The following is a 12,906-nucleotide window of genomic DNA, read 5'->3' as shown; positions in this document are numbered from 1 at the left end:
GCCTATGGCGCCAGGCTCATTATTGATAACTTACCTGAAGCAGACCATGCTCAATACTCACCTGAGGCAGACCATGCTGCATGAAGATGCAAGCCAAATGAGGCTTAGTAGGGACTATTTTACTGAAGGGACTATTTTGTTACTTGGGTGGGGCTGTGGAAGAATACTTACCTGGATCTTCTTCCAAGGCTATTTAAACCACGCCCGGACAGCCACACGTGCTTTGCGGTATTCTGCTTGCTGCAGCGTAATGCTCACCATGTTTTCAGCAGCTCCAGTCTTCAGCCACGGCCGCTTCAGTCCTGGGACTCCTGAAACAAGAAGACAAAAAGGATAAAGGTTAGAACAGGAGTTTTAACTTTAATCCTTACCTGAATCCTGATCCATTTCGCCACGGAACTTAAAGACAGAAGTCTTTGAAGCATCGCTTCGCATTCCTACGGCGCCGCGCTGAACTCACCTGCTTGGCGGTACTTCAGCATTCCATCACGCTCTCTCCATCTCGCGGCCGCCCTCCGACACCTAAGGAGACAAAGACAGCAAGGTGAGCAAGGGGACTCTCTAAGGCCATACAAGCTACCCCCAAGGACTTACCTGATTTACCACGGGAGGTACTCACCTTATTTCGGGTCGGCGCAGTCAACTCTGCTTCATCGCCGTACCCCGGCCCCTAAGGGGAAAATCACAAAAGACTTACCTGAATCTTACCGAGTGCCATTTGGAAATCTTCGAGTGGATTAATCGGCAACCTGCAAGGAATCGGACAGAGTGAAGAGCAGACATTTGAACTCTTATGAACAATTGGACTTTAGAGTCAATACTGGAACTCACCAATTCCTCTACGCCAGTGAAGTAACTGGTCATCAACGCGCCCCTGCGGTCGACGCAGGATGGAGAGCTCATCCTTCCAAACCATCAGGTGAGACTAAGGAGGGGACATCAAGAGTGATCAGTGGGAGAGGGGAAGGTGGGTTGACACTCAATTCCACGGGTGGTTAATTCCTCTTCTCCTTTGCAGAAGAATATTCTTGCGAGCCAGACAAACTAGGTTGAGTGGGCCAGTCCAGTCAGTCATCTCGGCGCTACACGTCACGCTGGTGGAAATAACAGCGGCCCAGTTCCGGTCGACGCCCCCGTGGGAACCAGGTGAGCGTAACAGGGGTTCTGGGAGTCTCTTTACCAGCCTTAGTCATGGGAGAGTCTCAACCAGATGTTTTAGCTCGCTAACCCTTTCACAGAAGAGAAATATCCACAACATATCAGTCTTTGTTCTGCCCCAGGGCAGTCCAGCACTGAAATGCTAGGCAGTTCTCTTCTGAACAAGAGTACCAACAGCAAATTCAGACATGTAATTTCGGGTAAGATAGCTCTAGCCGGTAAGCTAGTTCAGTGGGTTGAGCACTCGCTGCTGCGATTTGTGTCTGATCTGCAGGTTCGAATCCTAGCAAGGCCATCTCAGCCGTTCATCCTTCTGAGGTTGGTAAATGAGTAGCTACATAAGTTTGGTGTATATTTGTTCTATATAAAGTGCTTAAGCGTAAGTGTTATATAATAACACATCATTATCATTTGGCCTTGGATATCTGCTTGCATTCACAGTAATTTGGTAATATGGGTCTACACACACTGATATTAAGGATACACCATTCTTGTATGAAATGTATATTACATTACAGTGATCATAACCACATTTTTCATAGTATACTTTGGAACAATGTTATGTGATGCCACTTCCTGTTTTGTCAATGGGTGAAAGGTTGTGTTCCATCACTTCCTGTGATTTCACTTTTGGGTGGGGCCAAATTACATCACTTCCTGTGATGTCAGAGGTCAAGGGTCATGTGACGTCACTTCCGCCACCCGAGGCATTTTAGTGAAATTACATCCTGCGCAGACGCATGAACTGGACCAGAGATGCTGGAGAAAGCCAGTGAGTCTACCCAAAGTCAGTGGGGACCCCGGGGCGTCACATGTATCACATAACAGTGATATCATAACCACCTTTTTCATAGTGTACTTAGGAATAATGCTATGTGATGTCACTTCCTGTTTTGTCAAGGGGTGAAAGGTTGTGTTCCATCGCTTCCTGTGATATCACTTCAGGGTGGGGTCAGATTACATCACTTCCTGTGATGTCAGAGGAAAAGGGTCATGTGATGTCACTTTCCGCTACCCCAGGCATTTTGGTGAAATTACATCGTGCGCAGAAGCGTGAACCGGACCAGAGATGCTGGAAAAAGCCAGTGAGTCTACCCAAAGTCAGTGGGGACCCTGGGGCGTTCCGGCAACCGGGCCAACAGCGGTTTACACCCAATACCATTGAAGAATTGTTTGAATGTAGAAAAGGTAAAGTACAAACCCCAATGAATAATTAATACCTAAAGTGCAAATGTGGGGCAAACCTTGAACAAATATTAGCACAAACCTACCTACGAAAACAAGAACAATACATACAGTATTGTAACACTGAGAACTGTAAAGTGCATGAGAAGTGCTGGCAAGTAAGATACCAGGCAGCTAAGAGACATATATGAAAGTCCTGACAGGGCAGTATACCAGGCAACCAAAATTCATAAAGTGAAGACCTGGCACGGAAGTACACCAGGCAGTGAACATTGCATAGGGGAACCTGGCAGGTGAGTATACCAGGCAATTTGCAAGTGTAACGCTCACCTGACTCCCACGGAGGCGCTGATCTGGTCTGGGTTGCTGTGGCCTCTTCTAGGGTGATGCGCAGAACTCAGAAGACCGACTGGACAGGACCCCCGAATCTTGCTTGTCTAATCCGCAGGAGAATCCTTCTGCAGATGGAGAAAGGGGGTTAACTATCTACGGAGTGACGCTTTGGCTTCCCACCTCCCAGTTCACTCTCCGTTGGCCACCTCCTAAAATTCCCCCCGCTAAGTCTCACCTTAGGTTTTGAAAGGATGAACTCCCCATCCTGCTTCTGGTGCAGGGGTGCGTGTATATCCAGTTACTTCACTGGTTAGCTGGAAACGTGAGGTTCAAGTTCACCTGACTTTTCAGGCAAGCGCCGTGAGTATGTGGTTCATAAAAGTTCAAGAAAATGATCTCCCTTTCATCTGTCTTTGAAATCTGAAGTCCGTTCCTTATTACAGAAACTGCGGGAGTTTTAGGAGTGAAGAATGGAATCGCCGGAAATAACTCAGGTGGATAAGAGGTAAGATGATTCCTTGAAAATGTCTTTTAAATACATCCAGTAATGCTTTGTCTTTTTTCCCCTTAGGGGCCGGGGTACGGTAACTGCCCAAGAAGCAGCACCGACCCGAGATGCTGACAGGACCCGCCTAGTACAGACAGGTAAGTATTAAAGATGGAACCCAGGTTTCATCATAACAATCCTGCTGCTCACCTTTTGTCTTTCTTCTTCCCCTAGGTTCAGGTATGCGGTGGACCATGCAGAGGGGCGCGATGAAGAATGAAGATGTTTTGTGGATAGGTGAGTGAGCGCGGTGCTGCAACGAGCGACGCAAAGCGTTTAAAATAAACTCTTCTTCTTCAGGTAGCCGGCATGACGACTCCGGACACAGGTAAGCAACTGGCAATGTTCTTGTTCTCACCTTCTCTCTTCTCTCCTCTCCTTCTAGGTGTTCCAGGATCTAATCAGGCGTGGCTGGAGCTGGGATGCAGGAGCTGACACAGTGAGCGTCCATCTGCTAGGAGCAGAACAACGCGAAGCGTGAGCTGCTGTCTGGGCGTGGCTTAAATAGCCTCCAAAGAAGTTCCAGGTATGTATCCTTCCCCAACCAGGTATGTATCCTTCCCTGACCACGCCCGAGTGGCAAAATAGTCCCACAGGTAAAGTAGTCCCATTCAGGCCTCAAGGAGGCCTGGATGTTGCAGCATGGTCTGCATCAGGTAAGTTTGCACAAAATCACTCTTTACATAAGTTCACTTGTTATGAGCCTGGCGCCTAATGCGCCAGGACTGATGTCCAATATGAGACTGGCGCCAAAGGCGCCAGGACTGAGTCTACAGGGCCCCTACCAGGGGCCGCTGGACCTCCCCCCGAGAACATGTCTGCTTCCGGGGATGCTGGATCCGATCTGGTTCCTTGGGGGTAGGCATCATGACAGCAAGTCCCAGAAATTTTAAAAAACACTGTGTCGTCTGAACCAAGAAAAGATTGGTGTTTGTTTTTTGAAACAAGGAAATATTGGTGTTTATTTTCTGAACCAAGATTGATGTTGATTTTCAAAATCAGAGGGAAAGATGCATTAAAGAAAGACAGCCACTGATGTTATTGTTTAAACGTGAACCTTGTGTAGCCAAGCAGGAAACAAACGAACTGCTAGCAAAAAACTGTTTTGCTCTACTTAAAAATCCAGTGGAAGGGATCCATTCTCTGCAAACAAGGGTTTCAACCATGGAGAACATTTTGTTGGAATTATTCTTTCTTCAGTTGTGAACACCTTTTTCCATTTTGTTGGAATTATTCTTTCTTCAGTTGTGAACACCTTTTGCCAGTTTCAAGTTGAAGATATTTTCCTTACGCATTTGTATTGTTTTGTTTGTAGTGTGAGGGCCAGGGTAGGACGTTTTGGACACAAGGACGACTTTTCAGTTATTGACATCCTGACACAGACAGATCCTTAGCTTTATTTTATAGGTAGGGAATCCCCTCTTTAGCATAGGGTCAGATAGGTATTTTCCGAAACCTTTTTCCATTTAATAAATTACCTTGACAAAAACATGACAACCTTGTATCCGGCTCTCATTTCTGACCCCTCACATAATAGAGTGACTATGTCAACAATGGAAATGTTTAAAATACAGTGAATTAAATAAAATAAGTAAAGAAGAAAAGGAAAAAAGAAGAGGGGCACGGACAGAATTTTTTGTCCCAGTAGATAAATCAAAATAAATTGTTGAAGTCGGGTACAACCATGTTATAGTGTCTAGTTCTAATCCTAAGCAGCCAACATTAGGGATTGCCCTTCAGTAACATTGTGAAACCTTGCAGAACTTTGGTTATTTATTTATTTGCGCACCTTTTGCACTTGTGTTGGAACATGGTTAAGCCTACAGATGTCCAAGTGAAAGAATTTAGCCCTTTGCACATTTCTTTTAATTTAGCTTTTAAGGATCAGAATAGGATTTTGGACACATAACAGAAAACTGTTTATTTTTGGACATTCTGACACTGAAATCCTTTAGTTTCGCTGAGGCTGGGAAACCCCTCCTGGTGATAGGGCGATATATGTCTTTCTCCAACCCTACTACCCTTTTACTTTAATAAAGGTCTATAACAATCATCACAATGCTTCTGTATCAGTCTTTCTCCCGATTCTTTACAACCCACTGTTACTACATTTGAGCAGTTTGATACCCATGGGTGACTGATCAGAACCTGTCCTTACTACAAGTGACATGTTGTATGTCCTAAATCAATAACACAGTACCTCTGAGTGGTAGGTTTATATCCCTGGGTAAGTGAATCCCAGAATCCATCATTCCTAGAGGTAAGAGAATGCATTCCTCATCCATTCTTGAACCTGCATTTTTTCAATATCTTCATTGCATTGGCACATCTGGCAGGTATAGCACATGAGGTTGGCCTATGCTACCAATTTGGGTACTTTGCAGAGGAACCTGGCCTGTCTCTGCCTGTTGCTGATTGAGAAGGGGGTTTGTGGGATCTCACTGTGAGCATTTAAGCCACTCTATCTATTCCTCGCATGTTCTTCATCATGGTCTAATTGTCCACATTTCCTGAACCATTATTCCTTCAGGTGACCAATGTGTCAATCTCTGGTGAATCCCCAAAACGCATCCCTCCTACAACTATGTATTGTTTGCACTGTGTAATTTATGATGCGCTTTTGCACTTTATACATTTATTTATTTGTTTCTGTTTCTTACCCCTGTTTTAGGTGTTTCATTTGTGGTGTTAGATGATGTGTTTCAACTGCTTTGTATGAATAAATAATTTGGTTTGGACGCCAGCTTCTGCACATTGAAGTTTAATTTTGCAGTCTAATTGCTGGGGTTTGATGAAAAACATGTTTGTTTTTGAGTGAATTTGTTTGCAATATGAAGTATTTTGTTTATTTCATTGCATGTTTCCCTGCTCTTTGTATTTAAACCTAGGGACACTGGTGTATTCTCTAGTACATTAGGACAGCTTCTTAGCTGGCCCCGATGTGTAGCCTTTGAGCCTTGTATCCATTATGGACAACGAGGGATTGTCGTATAGTGAGGAGCATATTATAGCGCTCATTAGTGGTCCTTCATACTTAGGCAGTCTTGGTGTGACTGCAATGCCTAATGGGTTTTCATAGAGATGCACCTACAGGCTGATTGTTTCGAGCTCACATTTGCCTTTCTCATGTATCTATGACCACTCCGTTTGTCTCCTTGTGCCTTTGACTTTCCTCTCTAAGTATTTTTGAGTAAAGGTTTGGAAGGGTAATTCTGTTCCCTTTTTTGTAGGAAGGTAATTGTATGCCTCAATATTGAATCCACAGCATGGTTCCGGTTCAATAAAGATGGCGCTGTGTAAGGTATTTGTACATAGATTATTTTCGCCACAGGCTGTGTGTCAATTTCTTCATTGTTGACACATCTTATTTTGTGTTATATTGCAGTGCCATAATTACGGCCCTGACGAAGACACAGCCTAAGCTAAGCCCTTATAGGTCAAAACTAGGACCCCCCCAGGAGAATCACACCCCATCTAGCAACACGGTGTAGGCCAAAGTTATTCTAGAGAGTTTTACTGAATTGCTTCAATGTTCTGGCTATTGAGGCTTTAGGTCTACATATGTCTGAATGGAGCTTTTGGATTGGATGCAACTAGTTGGCTGGTCGATGACCATACAGTTGTGCCATCCGAGAGATCGCACGCCGGATTGTGCCTTTGCACCTGTGCTGATTACAATACAACTATGTATTATGCAATTTGTGATGCACTTTTGCACTTTATAAATGTGTACCTATTTTCTTTTTTTTCTGTTTCATACCCTTGTCTTTGGTGTTTTATTTGTGGTGTAGAATGATGTGTTTTAACTGCTTTGTATGAATAAATAATTTGGTTTGGACGCCAGCTTCTGGACTTTAATCTAGCAGGCTATTTGCCGCGGTTTGATGAATAACCTACATGTTTGTTTTTGAGTTAATTCGTTAATGATTTGGTTGCAATACGGAGTATTGTGTTTCTATCATTGTTTAGCGCTCAGTGGCACAATTTAAAATGTTAATGGTAGGTTCTCTCCTCATGCTGATCACCAGTGCCCATTCTTTCTAGAGGTAGACATTTCTTTATCCATGGGGCGAATCCCCCAACCACATCCTTGATATATTTGACAGGTTTTTTTTCCTCTATGGGTAAATCCCCAGAGCCCTACTTCGTAAAAGGAAAATGTTGTTTGTGTGCCCCCCCCCCCCCGCCCCCACCAAATCCTCTATCCTCTATGAATGCATACAGCCATCCATCCTTCAGGGGCATTATTATGCATGAAATCTTTCATAAAAATGAATCTAGCATTATGAACATTCTTTATCTTTCATGAACAAAATTCAGATGGTGCCCTAATAAGTGACTAGTAAATCTTCGTTTTTACAAATCATGACACAGCCAGCAGTCTGAGTGTTATTAGTCATCACCAAGCAGCACCTTAACTTAGACCTAAGGCAACAAATATCCATTGAAGATCAGGTCGCCAACAACTGTATCAGAGACTGCAAATGACTTAAACATCCTTCAGGTAATAAGACAAGCTTGTTGCTGGGACGCTGCATTTTCGTTCAAGCCATTATTTCAACTGGTAAATGTGTGTTACCCATGCTTCCTATGAGTGAGACAATGCCCAGATTCTCACAGGTGAAATGATGAGTTATGTCCCTGTGACAATGGGTAGAATTCATGTGCCCATATGGGTGAAAGGTAATTTGTCCATGAACAAATTTTAAGACTCCATCCACTACAAGGGACTATTCCCAATCCATAGGCAGAGCCCTGCAGACCATCACACTTTGGGGTGAAAACCCATGGTGATTCGTGAATCCCCTTAGCTCATGCTTTCCACAGGTAAAAGCTTAACTCAAGACCTCATCCTTACTAAGTGAAAGGCTGTCCTAACTGAATCCTTCCTATAAGTCATACGTCCTTCATTCTTTCCTGCTGGCTTCATCCATATTGTCACTGTATACAGCTGTGTTACTTTGCAACAGAGACTACAGAGTGTTGCTAAACTGCTCCAAGGTCACAATCCTAAATATACGTCTGGTAATACTGGCCCCCCAAAATTTCAACAGTGGTTGCGCCCCTAAATGCAAGTCGCTTTGTATTTCTTTGCCCGCTATATGAGAGACACAGAAGAGCCTGGTTAAGACCCATTCAGAGAAAAATGAATACAGAAAATCTAACAGAAGCTTTTACTGTGTGTAGATCTGCTATTAGAGTTGCTCTGATATTTCCTTCAGAAAGCCTGGTTGATTAAGGTGAGATATTCAAATTCGGCATCTAAGCCTTTCAAATGTTAGCACCATCTTTGGCCTCTAGAATCTCAGGATTCTGTTGTTCCCCTTGTCCTTGAAACATGTATTTGCGCAAATTCATTTTATTGCAATTAAGGAGAATCACTTCTGCCTATTAACTTTAGTGGATTAGCTGGTAATCTGTCGTATTTAGATTTTTATGAAGTACTACTTGTTATGTTACAATGATTTGATCAAATGTGGATTTTTTATCTAGCAATATACATTGGCCCTCATTACGACCCTGGCGGAAAGTGACTGACCGGACCGCCACAGCGCAAATAGCGTTTCCGCCATTGTACGAAGGAGCAAAGTGCGGCCCATTCCGACCCATCGGGCACGAGCACCACGGCATGGCGGAAGTGCAAAGTCCGCGATGGCGGAAAAGACCCCAAAACGGCCCACACCGCCGCCGTACGGCGCCCTAGGTGCAATACCGCCACCCATCACAGCGGACACCGCAGTGTGCGCCTACCGGAAAGTACGGTGACCGGAAATATACGGAAACGGAAGTTAAAACATGGGCCCGGAACGGGAAACATCCCGCGTACACCTATAAAACCACTAAAACCACACAACCACTAAAAACACTACCCTGAGACACACCCCAACCCGTCATCCACCCTAGCGAAACCAAGAAAAATGGGAAAAGTAGCGAAGAAAGCGTGCGACCGCAAGCGGCAGGTCCACTTCTCCCGTGAGGAACTCACCGTGCTAACAGAGACCCTCCAGGAGAATGCTGCCGTCGTCTTCTGCACACAAATGACCAGGACGGCACTTGCAAACAAGAAGGCCATATGGGCTCTGGTGGCACAGCGGGTAAGTGCGGTGTGGACCGCACCCCGCACCCCACAGCAATGCCGAAAGCGATGGGACGACCTGCGGATACGCGTCCGCAGCATACTCTCTGCCAACCGCAACATTGCCACAGCCACCGGGGGAGGTCCTGAATCACCCATCAAGTTGACCCCCTGGGAAGAAATCTGTGCCTCCACCATCGGAATGGAGAGCATAGAGGGAGTCGGAGGGATGGAGAAAGGAGTGCAGACATCCGAAGATTCAGGTAGGTGGGCCAGATAAAACAATGCCAAATCCACAAAGTCCAACCATGTGAAGTACCATGTGTCCACATAGTGCAACAGAAACACATGTCCAGGAGAACGTCCACACACATCGGCCTGATAGCGCACGTTAAAACTCACAATAAATACATAAATAATTAAAAACCCCTAAAACACGCACTACACGTGCAGCAGGCACACCCTAACTGCAGGCTGCCAAACAACTGCACCCTCACTCCACACACAAATGAAAGCACCTCCAAGGCCCCGACCCAAATCACCCTCAGGTACCACCCCAATGCATGTGATACAATGCCATTCCAATTCCCACAGACCCATCAATAACCCTCGCCCTCCTTTACTCCACCACAGGGTCCGATCCCAACGACGAGCTACAGGACACCCCTACCAGCACACCTGCAAAGAGGGCCAAGACCAACGGCCAAAGACCCTCCACCTCAGCTGCACGCATCAAGACACGGCAGCAGCACAAATCAGGTGGCAGCACAGAGGAGGGAACATCAACAGGCACCCCAGCAGCCAGCATGCCCACACCACCACCACCACAGGTCCCCCCAACGGATGCCACAGAAGGCACTGCCTCTGGTGGCAGCAGCACCATAGGTGACACCCCATTGATGGCAGCATGCTCCGACACAGAAGACGGGGATGTCGAAGACAGATCCATCCATGACCTGTCCCAATCCCCCTGTCTGTCCCATCCCGTACAACATGAGGATACCACGCAGGGGCACCCACAAGACGACGACTGGCCATCCCCCACAAGCCCTGTGGCAAGGCAACATGAGGTCAACAGCCCCTCTGTGACACCCCCGCAAATGGCCATGGCCCAGCAGAGGCAACAGTCCCTCGACCAGTTAATCGTGCAACAGCAGCAACTGGCCACGCTCCTCAAGGACCATGCCGATGAATGTGGGGGCACTAAGGCAGACATAGAAACATCAACTGAGACACTTAGGGCAGAAATGGAGAGAGGTACAGAGACACTAAGGGCACAAATGGAGAGTAGCACCGAGAGCCTGGGAGTCCAAATGGAGAGAAGCACCGAGAGCCTGAGGGGGGAACTGCATGCGACGTCCAAGGACGTATGTGCCGAACTTGCCGCAGTGCGCCGTGTGCTCACTGAGCTCTCGCAAACCCTTAGGGACATGCATGGACGTGAGCAGGCAGAGACATCATCCGTTGCAAGTTCCGTCCAGGGCAGCCCCCAACGTAGATCTGGGAGGAACCTGCGCTCCACAGGCAGGGGTGCCCCTGATACCCGCAGAGGGGGCTTGCAATAGCGACAGCCCACTGACAATGAGCATCTTTGGACACTGGTGTTCGGGGGGGAGGTAGGAGGGTGGAGGGGGTGTGTTGGGCTCACTTGGGTGGCGGGTCGATAGGGTGTTCAACATGATATCACATATGCCATAAACAGTGCACGATCAACCAATGAGATGTGTGGACATTGATCTTTGTGTACTAGGCCATCATAGGCGTACAGTCCATATTGTGCATGTCCCAGACACACACAGTGCCACGAGTCCCGTGTCCATGTATCAGCCACCAGGCGTGAGTGCTAGAAGCATACATCAATGAGATGCTGACGAATGTCACGGCCCTCCGGTGCCTCGCAGACTCCTTGAGGTGCTGCCACATCCCCGCCCTCATCATGACCATCATCAGGTGCTTGCAGTTCTGCGTCAGGGGGCATGGGCACATTTCTACGTACGCACATGTTGTGGAGCATGACACATGCCGTCACCATCTTTGCAACCTTCTCATGGCGGTACAGGAGTGCCCCGCCAGACCTGCTGAGGCAGCGGAAACGACCCTTCAGTAGGCCGAATGCCTGTTCTATGACTACACGGGTACGTGAGTGGGCATGGTTGTAGTCCTCCTCATGCTGGTCCCGTGGGTTCCGGACTGGTGTGAGGAGCCATCTCTTCAGTGGATATCCAGCATCACCTGTATGTGGACGAGAAACGTATGATGTGGAATGCCATTGCTACGTACGCACACCCCCCCCCCCCCTTCCTGCCAGGTCATTGCCGAATCACATACCCCACATTATCATGCATGTAATGAGACTCACCGAGTAGCCAGGATCTGTTCCCTGCGTGTCGCTCCATGTAGCGTGGTATTGTAGAGTTCCTCAAGACCATAGAATCATGGGTTGATCCAGGGAATCGGGCACAACAATGTGTAATGATCCTGTTGGAGTCACACACCATTTGTACATTCAGAGAATGAAATTGTTTCCGGTTGCGGTACTGGGCCTCCATGGCATGTGGGACGACCAATTCCACATGGGTGCAGTCGATGGCACCAATGCAACCCGGTATGCCGGCAAGTGCATGGAATCCCACTTTTGTGTTGGTAATTTCCTGCTCCGAGCGTGGTAGGGAGATGTAGTCGTCTGCGTGCTGCAGGAGGGCATCGAGCACTTGCAATAGTGTCCGTGAGAACAGTGGCTGAGAAATGCAATGCAACTGTCCGACTGTGTGCTGGTAGGTGCCTGTGGCCAGGAAGTGGAGTACAGACACCACCTTCAGTAGGGGTGGGATGGCGGTTGGGCTGTCTATCATGCTGACAAGGTCAGCCTGTGTCATGTCCACAATGGCGGCTATGGTGTCCCGGTCCAGACGGTAGAGGGTGTGGATCTGCTCATCAGTGAGGTTGAACGGATGTGCTCGGAGGCGTGGGATTGCGGGCTGCCTGCGTGGTGGTAGTGGCTGTGCTGGCGGCCCTTGCTGGCCCTGCCTTGCCCTCCTCCTCCTCCTGCGTCTCCTCCGTGCGGCCGGTTGTAGTTGGTGTTCGTCTTCTTCCTGGAGTTGGAGTACTTGCAGTGCTATCAGGTCCCCCAGGGCCAACATCGCGAGTCCTGCCGGTAGCATTTCGGTGTGGTTGTGGGAGGAGACTGGCTGTGCAATTTATGTGTTTTCAGGCTGTATGGCCTCCACCTGTGGTGATTCATTCCACCTGTGCAAACTGCTCTCCCCTTTGGCCGAGCACGTCCCGCACACAACGCTGCAATTCGGGGAATGGCATCTTGCTATTGCAATCATGTATTTGTACCCGATGGCCGTGTAACATTGGTTGATATGTTCATTCTGCTATGGTCCCATTGTTTCACATACTATCTGTGCAGTCGCGAACAGACTTGTGAAGGGTCAGTGGTACGTAGTACTCGAGTAACGGTGGGCCCTCATGCATCACTGTACCGAGTTGCAACGACGGGCGGGGCGTCCCATTTGTGGGTGAAGGCAGTTGCCATTTTCACACACAGCCGCACTAGATGGATTAATTAGTGATTTCAAACGGCCACAGATGCTTCTTCGAC

The sequence above is a fragment of the Ambystoma mexicanum genome, chromosome 6q (genome assembly GCF_040938575.1).
Source record: "Ambystoma mexicanum isolate Mex_15411 chromosome 6q, UKY_AmexF1_1, whole genome shotgun sequence".
NCBI lineage: Eukaryota > Metazoa > Chordata > Amphibia > Caudata > Ambystomatidae > Ambystoma > Ambystoma mexicanum.
This window is presented reverse-complemented; position numbering follows the sequence as displayed.